This window comes from Lutra lutra, chromosome 2 (genome assembly GCF_902655055.1).
Source record: "Lutra lutra chromosome 2, mLutLut1.2, whole genome shotgun sequence".
In the NCBI taxonomy this organism is placed as follows: Eukaryota; Metazoa; Chordata; class Mammalia; order Carnivora; family Mustelidae; genus Lutra; species Lutra lutra.
In genome coordinates, this window is record NC_062279.1 from 164,569,263 (window position 1) to 164,584,657 (window position 15,395).

Genomic DNA, 15,395 nt, shown 5'->3' on the forward strand with positions numbered 1-15,395 from the left:
CAGAGATGGGCGTGACGTCAAGGTCTTTAGAGTATATGTCAATCAAGGCAAGAACACTATGGGAAGGGAGTAGTTTATTTGAAGCCAAATCCACTCCAAATTTAAGGAAAGATAAATAGAGACATGAGAAGTTGTCAGTTTGATAGACCCCACTAGATCGAATAATGTGACTATTGGTGTGAAAGTTATCATATTTGGGCGTATGTTGGGTTAAAAAGTGATTCCATTTATTTTACTTCAGAGAATTTATACTAAGAACTTCCACTCATGTGATGCTTTAAAATTAACTTCTTTACAAACAGCAACAATGCTCACAACAACCCTGTGAATGAGATTATCAGAATCCTTGGGGAAAAAGGAATACGAAGCACTGAGAGTTAGAAAGACTTCTTGGAAGACTTAATAAATGGCAGACTTGGGCTTGAAGCCAAACACCCTCAATCTAGTGTATTTACTATACATAGCAAACCTGAACTAATTGACATTTGTAGAAATTTCCATCCACGAGGAGAAAATTAAAGACTTGAGTCCTTTATCAAAATATGAAGAGTCCTTCATCAAATTTGATTTCAGAAAATTGAAGCTTTACCTTAAAATCTCATTAACTTCTTATTTCTATTAACATTTAACTACTAATAATTATCTCTATGTAAATAATAACTATTTATGTTTCGGTATGGGTGCTTCCTCACACATTCACCATTTTTACTTTTAGCATTAACTATATCACATTAGTATATTCAGACATCAATGCCTTTGAAATTCAGTGCTGCCAGGTGATGATACTGAAAACATAGCACCCAACAGTGTGCCTATATAATGCTCTATAAACAAGTGTGTTATTAAAAGTTGTGATTTCATTAAAAAAGCAGTAAGTGAGTAATTACAAAAATAAATTCAAGTCTCAGAAATAGTAATTTTCTAGACTTCAGATACCCCGAGTTTTGTTTTTTGTTTTGTGTTTTTTTCTTTTCCCCAATAGAATCAATTTGTTTGCAGTACAGCTAAGATTAAGGATTATATCAGAAGGTCATGGTATACAAGGTAATTCAATACATTTGATGCAAATTGCATGCATTTAATGTACTAGAAATGAATGATTTAGCAATATATTTTCTATGAGTGAGAGTGCTATTTGTGCAAAATTTAAGTAGAAGTTTGAATTGCAGGTTATTGAAGTGACATAGCCACTAACTGGGTGAACTCTGGTAATCTGTTTAACCTCCCTGAGCTTAAATTCCATCATCTCTGAATAGAATTGGTAACTTATAACTAATTCCATAGGTTAAATGAAATATAAGGTTTTTAAGTTCTCAGCTTTGTGATTTTACATAGAAAGTGGTCAAAAGTATCAGAAAAAAGAAAAAAAAAACCCATGAAACAAATAGATTTGCCAACCTCTGGGAGTCTAGCCTTTAATTCAATTTTCAAGAAAATATTTATCAAACAGCCACTACACGACAGGTGTGATTAAAAAAAAAAAAAGTAAATATAAAGATTTAAAATATATGAGGAAAATCCACAAGCAGCCTCCAGAAACTAACATTTTGGTGGATGATAGAACACTTATTAGAAATTCTAACATCCCACTTTCTCCCCTAATCCCATAGTTGGCTTCTTTTGTTGTTCTGTAGCTGGTTATTCAGTGTAGGTGTCAATATTGAGTATGTGCTAATGCACAGAGTACACTTTAACTGCAGGCACAGGCAGCCATAGACCACCATCATGCACACTTTGTTTGCTTACTATACTTGTGTCGCATAATGCATGTCCTCTTTCTTTTGGTACCCTCCAAAGGTGGAGAATCAGAGGTCTAAATAACTTACATAGCCTGTTATAATTCACTTTTAAGTAAAAATGCTGACATACAGCCATAGGGAAAACCTCCCCATCACCCACTCCTCAGCCTGGTGAAATACTGTCATCTTTCAAATCAGAGTCTTTCCAGAAACCCATTCCCAAAGGATTTGCTAGTCTTTCCTTAGTATTCCCAATGCATGTAATATATAATTTGATTACAGTGTTTACTGCATTTATTTTATTTACCTATGTATAGTAAAAACAGATTGTCTTTGGCTGAGTTATCCAGCAGCAGACTATAAAATTAGAATTCATATTAATTTGAAATGTTTACTAAGAAATGTTACCCTGAGAACAGTGAAGGGATAAGGAAAACAAGAACAGGAGGAAGATAAACTAAGATGTAAATTCAGGTAAAGTTCAAAGGATTATAGCTTAAAGTATTTGTTCAGTAGGAAAGAATGATCCAGTGAAACAGGTGGGCTTCATGCTTGCTCACAGGATCCAAAGATTATTTTCTCCATTCCTGTGTTCCTGCTCTGACTTCATCCCGTTTTGTAAGCTTCTCATCCAGACCCATGGAAAAGAGATTGTTGTGAGTGCAAACCTCTTGTTTCTGAGTCCTGCAACTATTCCAAACAGATACACTGCATCCATGCTTTAAAAATTCACAACAATTTTAATTGATTTTTAAAACATGGTTGTAAGATGGCCATCTCTTTCTCCCATAAAACAAACTACCAAATGCAAATCCTATAAATAAAAAATGTAACATCAGAGATGAAGATTACACTGATGGGCTCTACATTAGCCCAGCCACAAGTGAATAAAGGATCAATAAATAGAAGGTAATTCAATACAAATCATCCAAACTGCTACCTAAAGAAGGGAAACAAGTGAAACAAATCAAAAGCAAGCAAACAGAATCTGAGAGTTTGGGACAACATTAAAGAATTTTTTTTTTTTAAAGATTTTATTTATTTGACAGAGAGAGAGAGATCACAAGTAGGCAGAGAGGCAGGCAGAGAGAGAGAGGGGAGGAAGCAGGCTCCCTGCTGAGCAGAGAGCCCGATTCGGGGCTCGATCCCAGGACCTGGGATCATGACCTGAGCTGAAGGCAGAGGCCTTAACCCACTGAGCCACCCAGGTGCCCCCAACATTAAAGAATTTAACGTATGTGTAATTCATGTCTCTGAAGGACAAGGAGAGAACAAGACAAAACACTGAGTTCATGAGACGGTGGACAAAAATTTTTCCAAAAATTTATGAAGTACTTCCAACCACATATCCCAAAATCTTAAAGTATCCTGAACAAGTTAAATAACAAATGAAAACAAATAAATAAAATATCTAGACACATCACAGTTCAACTGCTAACAACTGAAAAATCACAAGCTAAAAAAGAGTGACATTTTCAAATACTGAAAAGAAAAAACAAAATAACATTCCCATGCAGAATTCTATATACAATAAAAATACTTTTCAAAAATAAAAACAAAGTAATTAGTTTTTTGAAAGCATACTAGCCAAAACAAACAAACAAAAACAAAACACAAACTGAAGGAAAGCTCTTATGTCTACCAGACTTAAATTTAGATTAACAAAACAAAAAAATAAAAATAAAGAATAGCAAAAATTGTAAAATCAGGATAAATATGAATTATTTTTCTATTTTATAGCTTATTGTTATTATTTTTCATTTTCCCTTTCCAATAAATTTGTTTATTCTCAAATTTAGTATAGATATTCAAGTTAAAAGTCATTTCTTCAGAAGTTTGGCAGTTTTTATCCACATCTAGATGAAACAAAATTAAGTGAGGAAACAGAAAATTTACCTGTTATATACTTAAGAAAACCTCAAGATGTAGTAGAGCAAAACAAAGCTATGATCTAAGAATGAAGGAAATACTGTGCTTTAAGAAAGAGTAGAACTAGTGCAAGAACAGAAGAAAATAAAATCCTATACTTGCTTCAATGAATGAAATCAGTATATATTAGTTTATTTAATAAAGAATAGAATTAGATACCCAGGCATTGATTAAAAAACCAAAAAGAATGGTGTACAAGGAAGATATTAACTATATCCAAAGCAAACTAAAATGGAATATAATCTAATACTTCAGAGTTAAAAAGTGATTGTACATACTGTAGTTCTGACAATGTAACAGAAATAAGAATGATGACAGAAAATACAAGGATTGAGCAATATGAAGAGGTGGAAAAAAGTGAAAGAACACTATTTTTCTTTTTCCTTTATATCGTTTGGAGTTAGAATGTACTGCCTAAAGTTGAAGCATCAAAAACTAAAATTTAGTTAAAAGTAAGACAATAACAAATAACAGAAATAAAAATAGAAGGTAGGTTAAAATTTTGATAAATATGCAACATGAGGTTGAAAGAGAGAAATATATAGTAAAAGATACTTAATAAACTTACCTAATTCTAGTATATAGTTTTCACAAGAATTCTTATTTAAATATCTAAACTTAAAAACATGATAATCTGTAAAATAAGTTAACTCATGTTATATTTAATGATATTAATGGATTGCAATTTTTAAGAATTTGATGATGTGATCACACCCAAAAGAATACTTATCTTTTACATTTATAAACTAAAATATTTAGAAACAAAATAATATATCTGTGCTTCACTCTAAAATAATCAGAGGTGGGTAAGAATTGGTGGAGGGTATAAATGAAACCAAATTGGATATGGGCTGGTAATTGTTGAATCTAAGATAGAGAGGTATGACACTATTCTTTAAAATCTTTTATATATTTGTGATTTTTTATAATAAAAAGCAAAGACTTTGGAAAACAGTTGAAAAAGTAGAGTAAGTGAAATAAATGATTTGTTTTTTTTTTTTTTTAAGATTTTATTTACGTATTTGAGAGAGAGAGACAGAGTAAGAGAGCATGAGAGCAGAGGTCAGAGGGAGAAGCAGATTCCCCATGGAGCTGGGAGCCTAATGCAGGACTCAATCCCAAGTCTCCAGGATCATGACCTGTAAATGCTTCATTTTTCACAGTAGACACTGATTAAAGGCCATAAATCAAGATATATCTATCTATCTATGTGCATATATATATATATATAAAGAGAGAGAGAGAGAGAGACCTGGGTATTATATTATACATTTCTCTGTTTTGCTTGGATTTCCCTCCATTTGCATATATTACAATTTAACTTTAAAAACAGTTGAATAACTTTCTAAGACAAAACAGGTGTTAAACTTGTAAATAAGCTCCATTTTGAAAATGTAACAACATAATGCCCCCTTTCCTATTTATATTTTGAGATAAGTATCCAATGTAAAAACAAAACATTGACAATTTAAAAGATACTCTGAATCTCCATACCTCCCAACACTTTGATATTCTGTTAACTCTTCTCCTGGGAGGAGCATGCCTCTACAACATCCACTTTTGAAAATCATGAAAGCAAACCATAATGTAGTTCCATGATGTTGTTTTCTTTCTTTCTTTTTATTATGTTATGTTAGTCACCATATAGTACATCATTAGTTTTTGATGTAGTATTCAAGGATTCATTATTTGCATATAACATATGCACTCCTAAATACCTATCACCAGGCTACCCCATGCTCCCACACCCTTTCCCTCTGAAACCCTCTGATTGTTTCCGGGAATACATAGTCTCTCATGGCTCATCTTCTCCTCTGATTCTCCTTCAGTTTTTGGTTCCTTCCCCTAATGTCCTCCATGCTATTCCTTATGTTCCACATATGAGTGAAACCATTTGGTAATTGTCTTTCTCTGCTTGATTTATTTCACTTAGCATAATCCCCTCCAGTTCCATCCATGTTGATGCAAATGGTGGTTGTTCATCCTTTCTGATGGCTGAGTAATATTCCATTGTATATAACAACCACAGCTGCTTTATCCACTCATCTGTTGAAGGGCATCTCAGCTCCTTCCACAGTTGAGCCATTGTGAACATTGCTGTTATGAACTCTGCCCAAGCATGATGCTATTTTCAAAATGAGACCATAGTCTCTAAAAACTTCAGAAGAATATGGAGGCATAAGGACTTTGGGAGGAAAACTGGTAAGAAACTATTAAATTAAAAATACATTGTATATGCACATGTAAAAAAAAAAGAAATCTCTGGACTAAAAAAGTCCTCACCACATTTGGTCATGAAAACTTTAAAATATTCTGTCTTCAGTATTAAATTACCATCACATATAATCACTGATTAAAAATGAACAAACAAACAACAACAACAAAAAAACACAAGATGTTTGAAATATCTACTCTTTATCTCATTGGGAATGCTTTTTTTTTTTTTTTTTTGTAATATAAAATTATTCTTATCTGATTTATATTATCAGTATTATACTCCAAGTGGCCATGGCATATAAACCACACAATTGATTTAAACTTGTTCCCTTATTACTCTGAGTAGAATTATTTATGGAAAAAAATACAATTAAAAAAAGCCCTTTCAACTAAAATTTAACCAAATATAATGTGTAGAAGGATGGAGCAAACTGGGAAGGACCACCCTGACTTGCCAGAGGTTCTGTTTTTTGAGTGGATAATTACATCATATCAACACACAGGAATTTTGTTTGTAATGTAAAATTTATTCATTTATGTCCTGGGTAAATCTCTCCTAGTCAAGCAGAATCTACTAAGAGGTTAGTTAAACTCTGCTTTGGTTAGTAGTAACAATGTCCTCCATAAAGCAAATCTACTAGATAATTCCAGTTCTTCATTTTATATCCAAGAGAATTGATTACTCTTTCTGCAAACACATTGTCTACCTTATCATAGAACACTCCTCTAAAGTTAATCTATAACATTCCTGTGGAGTTTCTCATCTCTTACTAGCTAACCCTTTATACAATCCACTACTGAGTTGAAATTTTTAGTGGACAGTTAAATCATGATGTTATCCTTTAAGAAAGCTCACCAGAGGTGCCTGGGTGGTTCAGTAGGTTAAACGTCCGACTCTTGAATTCAGCTCAAGTCATGATTTCAGGGTTGTGAGGTAGGGCTCTGCCCTGGAAAATAGAGCCTAATTAAGATTCTCTCTCTCTGCCCCCTTCCAAACCCACCCCCATCACCCCTGCTCTCATGGCCTCACACAATCTCTCTTTCAAAAACAAAACCAAAACAAAAAACACCTCACTGATTTCCATGACTTTTAACCAACACCTACCTCCTAACAACTCCAAAATACACATTTTTAACTTAGACATCTCATTTGAGTGCCAGACATATATTTTAAAAAGCTTGCTTGGCAAATCTACTTTTGAATATTTTGTAAGTATCTCAAACTTTACATATTCAAAATAGAAGTCATGATTTTCCCCTAAATATAGTTCTTGCTCAGGATTTTCATCTTAGGAGATGGCATTACCATTCAACAAATTACTGAAAACAAAACCTCTCCATCTTCATTACTACCATCCCAATAAAAAAAACATTTTTCCATGAATTAATTGATTTCCCATTTCCCTCTTGTCCAGAATAAATCCTTTTTTTTTCACATAGCAGCCTATATCCCATTTTTAAAATGCAAATCAGAGCATGTAAGTCCCTTGCTTGGTTTTTCAGTTGTTTTCTGCAGTATGTGGAATAAAATCCAAAATCCGTGTTGTAGTGTAAGAAGTCTTGTTGATCTATCTTCAGCCTGTCTTCTAATCTTATGGAACTCCACATTTTTCTCACTAAATTGCAATCAGTACTTTTTACCAGTTATAACTGAAGGGTAGGACAGGGGGCAGGGTACTCATTTTTCTATTCTCAGGGCCTTGATTTTTCTATTTCTCTGGCATGAATGACTCCATATGGCTCATGACGAAAACATTCACCATTATGGAGACTTTTCCTGATCATTCTATCTAAAGTAGACTTACCTGTTATATTCTTTCATGTCAACATTTATTATTTCATTGATAATAAAAATCAAAATCTGTCATTATTTCACATGCTTGATGTTCATTTTGGATATTTCATATTTGCCCTGTCTAGAAAGTAAACTCTCTGAACCACTGACTCTGTTCTCTATTTTATTCAGAATATCCACCATGCTGCTTGGTACATAGTACAGAGTAGGCACTCAAGGAAATATTTGTGGAATAAATAAATGAGTGAACATCCAAGTGACTCCTTGTGGGGAAGGCTGTGTTTCCTCCAGAAGGAGAGCAAAAGAGCAGGCACAAATAACTTCATTCAGGCCATTCATGAACTTCATAGAAAAGCATGATATAACTTGTATAAAAAAAAAATGAAAAAAATATTTTGTTGATATCAGTTAATGGGTAAAATGACAAATAACTTGTTTCCACTGGCTTCTTTATAATGGAAATTTCACACATGGGTGGTTTTTCCTAAAAGAAAAAGAAAAAGGGAGAAACAAAAGAAAATAGTAGAGATCTGAAGTACAAAGAAATTATTGCTGTGCTTATGTATGTTGTTGAATTAATCTATTCAGTTACATATTCATTTTCTAATTAACTGATAGGAACAGTTCAAGTACTGCCTAGTAGTTTATTGCTGCAGGTCAAAATGTCTCAGTGGATATGCAATTCTAAAAATGGCTCTGCAATTATAGTAGTTTTATTTATCCACAGGCACTTAAAAGCATCAAGAAGCTTCTAATTGCTAACAGGGAAAGACCTCGCCTTTCCCAGCCTGTCCTCCTCTCTGACCTATATGCAGAACAGATACTGTCATTTCTGACAAGAAGAATAGGCTGACCACAAATAATATGTGACAGAAGTAATTAATTTGTACATATGAGAACCTATCAATCTACTGTAGCAGAGTTCTCTGAGGAAGATTTTTCATACAATTGCACATCTTCCAGTCAGGTCTCTTGATAATTGGTAAATGTGAAATGCAGTGCCCGTACTTTATAGAATGTGTTCCCTATCACGTATGGTCTGTGATGTCCTAAAATTAGAATAACTGGTACAGGCAACAGTGACCCGACAGACAGCAAATCTCACTTCCAGACAATTACTGTTAAAGACATAACCTATTTAAACAAAGTAACAGGGGATTGCATATCACATAAGGAAATAAGGGCATATATTAGGGTAGCATTTTAAATTCTATTGCAAATAGGTAATTAGCATGTAAAAATAGAAAATAAGCTTGTTCTGTCTCCGGTTAAGAGGGAAGGTTATTCTTGGAATCCAGATGGATCCAATATTTGACTATGTAAAGCCAGGTAAGTAAAGCAGAGGCTGTGGAATTCAGGTGAAAAGATCAGGAAGAAAGAATTTACTCATTTGTTTCCTTGAATGCTATGTAAAATTCCATTTATACCAAATTCATTATATATCCCAGTTTTGTATAGCAAAGTCATTTCATGTTTTAATGGATGGCTTATAGTAATAAGACTATGAAATCTGATTAAAACACATTTGCTTATTAGAAATACTTTGTGAAAAATATTTATTTTTCTGCATGTTCCTTGCTGTGATAGTACCTGAGTTGTGATGATAGAGATAAAAAAGAAACGTACCTTAAATTCATTAATGTAAAGTGTCTTTGTTTTGCCATTAGCATCATTTTTTCCTTAACACCTTTCATTTTCTTTCTTTAAGAATCTTGATATGAGGGATGCCTGTGTGACTCAGCTGTTAGGTGGTTGCTTTCAGCTCGGGTCATGATTTCAGAGTCTTGGGATGGAGTCCAGCATCAGGCTCCTGTTATGCCCGAGTTTTCACATCTGAGAGACCAACAAGGAGCCAAGCACCGATGCAATCACACGAGGGTTTATTTGACAAGCCTAAGCTTGGGCCCAAGTATACCCGACACAGCGGAGTAGGGACTTGGACCCTGAGGTGACATGCTTAAGCTTGGGCCCAAGTATACCTGACGCGGCAGAGTAGGGACTTGGACCCGGGGCCAGATTACAGTCAGAGTTTTTAAAGGCAGAGTAAGGGTGGACTCAGCAGTGGGTGAAGACAAAGGGGGTTATGGATGATGTAAGTCTCTAAGGAATTTTGGAAGCGAGGTCTCCAGGACCTTGAGGGGCTAGCTGTTGTCTGGGGAAAAGGTTATTCATTAACAATAATAAAAATCTTCTTGTGAGACCCTTTTGATGTATATCAGTGGGTCATATGCTTGGGAATGATTGCTGACACTACCTTGGAGGTTTAGAGATAAAGTTTCACATTTCTCCTATCAAGTGTCCTTGTTAGTGAGATTTAGATTAGGAGAAATTTAACTTTGTTTAGGGCTTGAGGAACTGAGTTATTTGCCTCTGGAAATTGTGCTATTGTTAAGATAGCTTCTTTGTTGTAAATCTCTAGGACATTGGTAAATCGAGGGAGACTCCTGTCTTGCAGGATTGTGATCTCTGCAAGTTAACTATTTGCTTTTCCCCCAGGGCAGCCAGGGGTGGCTGAGGAATGTCACAGGTACTACCGAGGGGAGGGGAGCAGGTGGAGAGGGGGTGCAAGGTGCCAGCCTCCGCTTTGCCAAGATGGCTGTACTTATGTCTGGGCTAGACTCGAGATGGGTACAGCCTTGTTTTTCTTGGCCTCCACACTCCCTGCTCAGCAGAATGCCTGCTTCTCCCTCTCCCACTCCCCCTGTTTCTGTTGCCTCTCTCACTCTGTCTCTCTCTGTCAAATAAATAAATAAAAGCTTTAAATAAAAAAAGGAATCTTGATGTGAAACACTCCACCAAAACTACAAAACAACTCTATTTATATAACTTCAGAAACAAAACACACATATGTAACATAACTTCTCTGTTAGCATTTTTTTAAAATCTTTTTTTTTTTTTTTTTTTTTTTTTACTTGTTTGCTTATTTTTAAGAACTCTGATAAGGAGGTTGCCTGGGTGGCTCAGTCAAATAAATGCCTGCCATTGTCTCTGGTCATAATCCCAGGGTCCTGTGATTGAGCCCTGCATTGGGCTCCCTGTTCAGTGGGTAGTTTGCTTCTCCCTCTCTCTCTGTCAATTCCCCTGCTTGTGCTCTCTGGCTCTCTTTCTCTCTCTTGTCAAATGAATAAATAAAATACTTTTAAAAAAAAGAGCTCTGTTAGGACTTCCTCTATTTTTATAGGAACATAAATATGTTCATAGATTACTTGTAATCTTTTATTAAATATCAGATATATACAAATAATATTTCCATCATATGTGTTCAACTTAAAGTCTAAAATCAGTAACTTTATTCTCCCTCAGAACATTATAATGACCTAAGAACAGTTTATGTCATTCCATTCCTTCTTCTTTTTTTCAATTCTTGTTTAGATTTCAGTAATTTACTTGAATGCTTTGTGTGGGTTGATCATGTCATCCAAAAGCAGCTGCTCAAATTTTTTCTTTCTTTTTTTTTTTAATGTTCAATTAACCAGCATATAGGACACCATTAGTTGCTGATGTGCTGCTCAGCAATTCATTAGTCGCATTTAACATCCCGTGCCCATCACCACACATGCCCTCCTTAATTCTCATCACCCAGTTACCCCATTCCCCCACCCTTCCCTTCTGTAACCCTTGATTTGGTTCCTGGAGTCGAGAGTCTCTCATGGTTTGTCTCCCTCTCTGATTTCTTCCCATTCAGTTTTTCCTCTCTGCACTGTTCAAATTCTAATCCCCACTTCCTGGAAGTGTGCCCTTATTTAGAAATTGGGTCTTTGCTTATGTATTTAAGTTATAGTGAGGCCACACTGGAGTAGGAGTGGGAACTACATCCAAAATGAGAGCTATCTTTGTAAGAAGAGATGCACAGATACACAGTGAAAATGCCAGCTAAACATTAAGCAGAGATTAGATGATGTGTCTACCAGCCAAGGAATGCCAAGGATTGCCAGCAGCTTATAACAAACTGAGAGAGAGGCATGGAGCAGATATTCCTCAGAGCCTTCAGAAAAAACACGCCCCTGTGGACAACTTGATATAAAACTGACAACCCCTAGAAGTCTGAAAGAACACACTCCTGTTGTGTAAAGCCACCCAGTTTGTGGTACTTTGTTACATAAGCCCAAGGAAACTAATAGACTCCTCAAATGTGAAAATATTGTTCCCTTATTTAGGAAGTATTTATGTATCTCATGTAGTTACCAGTATTCTGGATCATGATCTCTTCTTTCAAGTCAAACAATTCATAATTTTCTATCAGGGATTCTTATTCTCTATCTATAGCATAGTCCAGAAAATATTTTTTAATGAGAGTTTTGGGGAAAAACAAAACAAAAACAAAAACAAAATAAAACAAAACTAAAACTAAAACTATAACAACAACAAAACATTCAGTGTATATCCATCCAAGTGTCTCTTTATTTTGTCTTCGCTCATGGAAGATGGCCACTGGGTGCCTACTGTTAGGCTCACCATTATGTTCTCTCAACACTGCACAGGAAATGATGTTTCCTCTGACTCTCAATTTAGCTTCAGGGAAGTTAGTTCCGAGTCTTGTCATGGTTCCCTTGTAGGCAATTTGTCTCTCTCACTGAATAATTTTAAGATATTCTCTTGGCAGTTTGTTTTGTGCAGATTCACTAGGACATGTCTAAGTTCAGATTTCTCTTATACTGTTAAGAATTGATTAAATTTCCAGAATCTGAGGATTACTCTAAGTTTGGAACCTGCTTAGCCATTATCTCTGAAGACTGTCAATTCTCTCGTATGATTTTTTTGAAAACCAACCTAGATATATACTGTGTCCTCTCTATCATTTGTATTGCTTGTCCTCTCTTTAATATATCAAACCTTTTCTTTCTGTGATTTTTTTTTTTTGTAAAATGTGTCCATCTATATAATCCACTTAAATTTCTTTTTTTTTTTTTAAAGATTTCATTTTATTTATTTGACAGAGAAAGAGAGAGATCACAAGTAGGCAGAGAGGCAGGCAAGGAGAGAGGGGGAAGCAGGCTCCCCACTGAGCAGAGAGCCCGATGTGGGGCTTGATCCCAGGACCCCGAGATCATGACCTGAGCTGAAGGCAGAGGCTTAACCACTGAGCCACCCAGGTGCCCCAGTCCACTTAAATTTCACTTGGTCTTTTTTCATATATTATTAGATATTTGCATCAACTCTTGGTAAATATGTTTAATTATTTTAATTATGTAAGACAACATATACTTAAATTTTTATTTTGTCATATAACATTCCCAAACTTTTCTGTCTCTTGGTTTTGTAAGCTCTGCTCTTGATGATTCTTTTATTGTTGTTTGTGTGATTTTTTTTTTTTTTATCTGTGATTTTATTTCTCCTGAAAAATTATCTACGGGACTTTTGTAAGGTCTAGCTGAAAGCAGCATTCCCCTAGAGAGTACTTGCATTTGCTTCTGCCTGGTGCCTGAAGGTACTTACATGGGATCACTTAAAGATAAATTTTCAACTTGAAAGCTTTAGCTCACTAGCTGCAAATCCAGATGAGGGCCAGTTTGTGAGTATGAATCCTCAAGAGAGATTTCTTTTTCTTTCCATCCACTGTCAAGATCCCAACAGACATGTTTCTTCATTTTTTTCCCCCTATAGTGGATTTATTTCTCTTTTAGTTTGTACAACTAGTGTAAGTGCACCTGAGCATAACAGGCTCTGGAAACTGTTTTATGATTATTACTAGATTTGAATATACTTATGCTTCTCTTATTCTCTTCTCTGTATCTATCCGATGGAAATTTGTGCACAGGTACAACAACAACAACAACAACAAACAAAAATGATGGATGCATTAGCTTTACGGCAAAACCCAAATGCAACCTAAATGCACATCAATAATAGAATAAATGAATAAATTGAGGTATAGTCAGAATACAGACTATTATACAGAAAATAAATGGAATAAACACTGCTGCTACAGGCAGAAACATAACATAGAACAAAATAAGCCAGACACAAGAATATTTCCTATGTGATTTTATTCAGATAAAGTTTTACAGAGACAAAACTCATCAAAAGTATTGAATCTCAAGAGAGTGTGAGCCATTCTAGAAAAAGACAGGAAGTGTATATGAGGGTGGTCTTTGGCAATAGATGCAGACTACAAAGTGTGTTCATTTGGTCATTATTCTTTGAATACTACCCCTAGTTTGCAGATGTCAGATCTTGGAACTTCTCAGTCTCCACAATCATGTGAGCCAATGGCCTATATCTCTATCTATCATTAATCTTTATCTATCATCATTCTCCTCTATCTTTCTATCTATCTTCTATCTATTTATATATCTATCTATCTACTATCCATCTATCTATCTATATATCTGTTCACCTACTAGTTTTCCTTCTCTGGAGAATCTTCACAGATATAAAATACACCTTCACATTTCTGCACTTTCTACCTGTAAAATGCTTAACTAAAACAATAAAACAGACAAACAAAAAAAAAGAAGAATGCATTGAATCATACCACCAATTTTCTTAAACCTCCTCATTGTCTCACTGTGCATTTAGGACATAATGTACAATCCTTGTCACAGTGTATTTGACCACACAAAGTCTGTTTCCCACATTCCTCTCCAATCTAATGTAGAATTATTATCTCTCACTTCAAATCAACTACACTGATATTTTGTTTTCTCCAAACACAAGAGGATTTCTCAGCTTATGGCATTTGCATGTGCTATTCCTTCTCTCTGGCATACTTATATTTGCTTTTTACTCAACCTTTAACTCTTTGAAAAATGTCAACTCTAGTCGTTTTCAAGGCTCCTAAGGACAAGGCTCAGAACCACACAGCATTCACTGAATTCCACTGTGGAAAAAAAAAAAAAAAGTCACAAGTCTTGCAAAGATTTAAAATGTAGAAAAATAAATTTCACATGTTGAAGGAAGAAGCTACAAAATCATGTGGTATGGGTATAGGAAACCATTAATTAGGGCTGTCACTATAACCAATCTGCCACATATATCAATCAACTGACAAGTATTTATTTAATATATATATATATATATATATATATATATATATATATATAATAAGCTTTGTGTACTGTTGAGGAAGAAAAATGCTCCTCTGCTCTTCTTTTTTTTTTTTTTTTAAGATTTTATTTATTTATTTGACAGAGAGAAATCACAAGCAGGCAGAGAGAGAGGAGGAAGCAGGCTCCCCGCTGAGCAGAAAGCCCGATGCAGGGCTTGAACCCAGGACCTGGGATCATGACCTGAGCCGAAGGCAGCGGCTTAACCCACTGAGCCACCCAGGTGCCCCTGCTCTTCTTTTCTAATAGCTGATCTCAGAGTTAAATTGACATGAGACAAGTTAATAGGAAAAAAATACAAAGTTTAATTATGGGCACATGGGAGCTCAATAATTAAATTCAGGCCCAAAGAAATGAATAAGGCAGGTGTTTTTAATACTTTTTAGACCTTTTGGAATAAATCTATGAGAAGTTGACAGGACAAAGAAAACTTATATTTTGGACCTTTAATTAATAAAGAATTCTACACAGATTTTGGGCTGGGGTAGTAAATTAATAAAAAGTGACAAGGGTTGTTTAGGTAGCCTTCCCAGTTCTAACTTCCTTCTCTCTGGTGATAAGAATGTTTCTTTACCTCCTGGTACAGGAATAGTACCTCTCACATGGGAGTTTTATTTCCTACTTTCTGGAGAGAAAAGTGTTGTCAGTGTTCTTACACTGGCTATTCCT

At 35.0% G+C, this 15,395-nt stretch overlaps 1 pseudogene; it reads right to left on the minus strand.

Annotated features, from left to right (window-relative positions):
• LOC125094159 (protein LSM14 homolog A-like) overlaps nt 1–7,707 on the minus strand; it is a 39,906-nt pseudogene extending 32,199 nt beyond the window's left edge.
• Nucleotides 7,708–15,395: the final 7,688 nt, after the last annotated feature.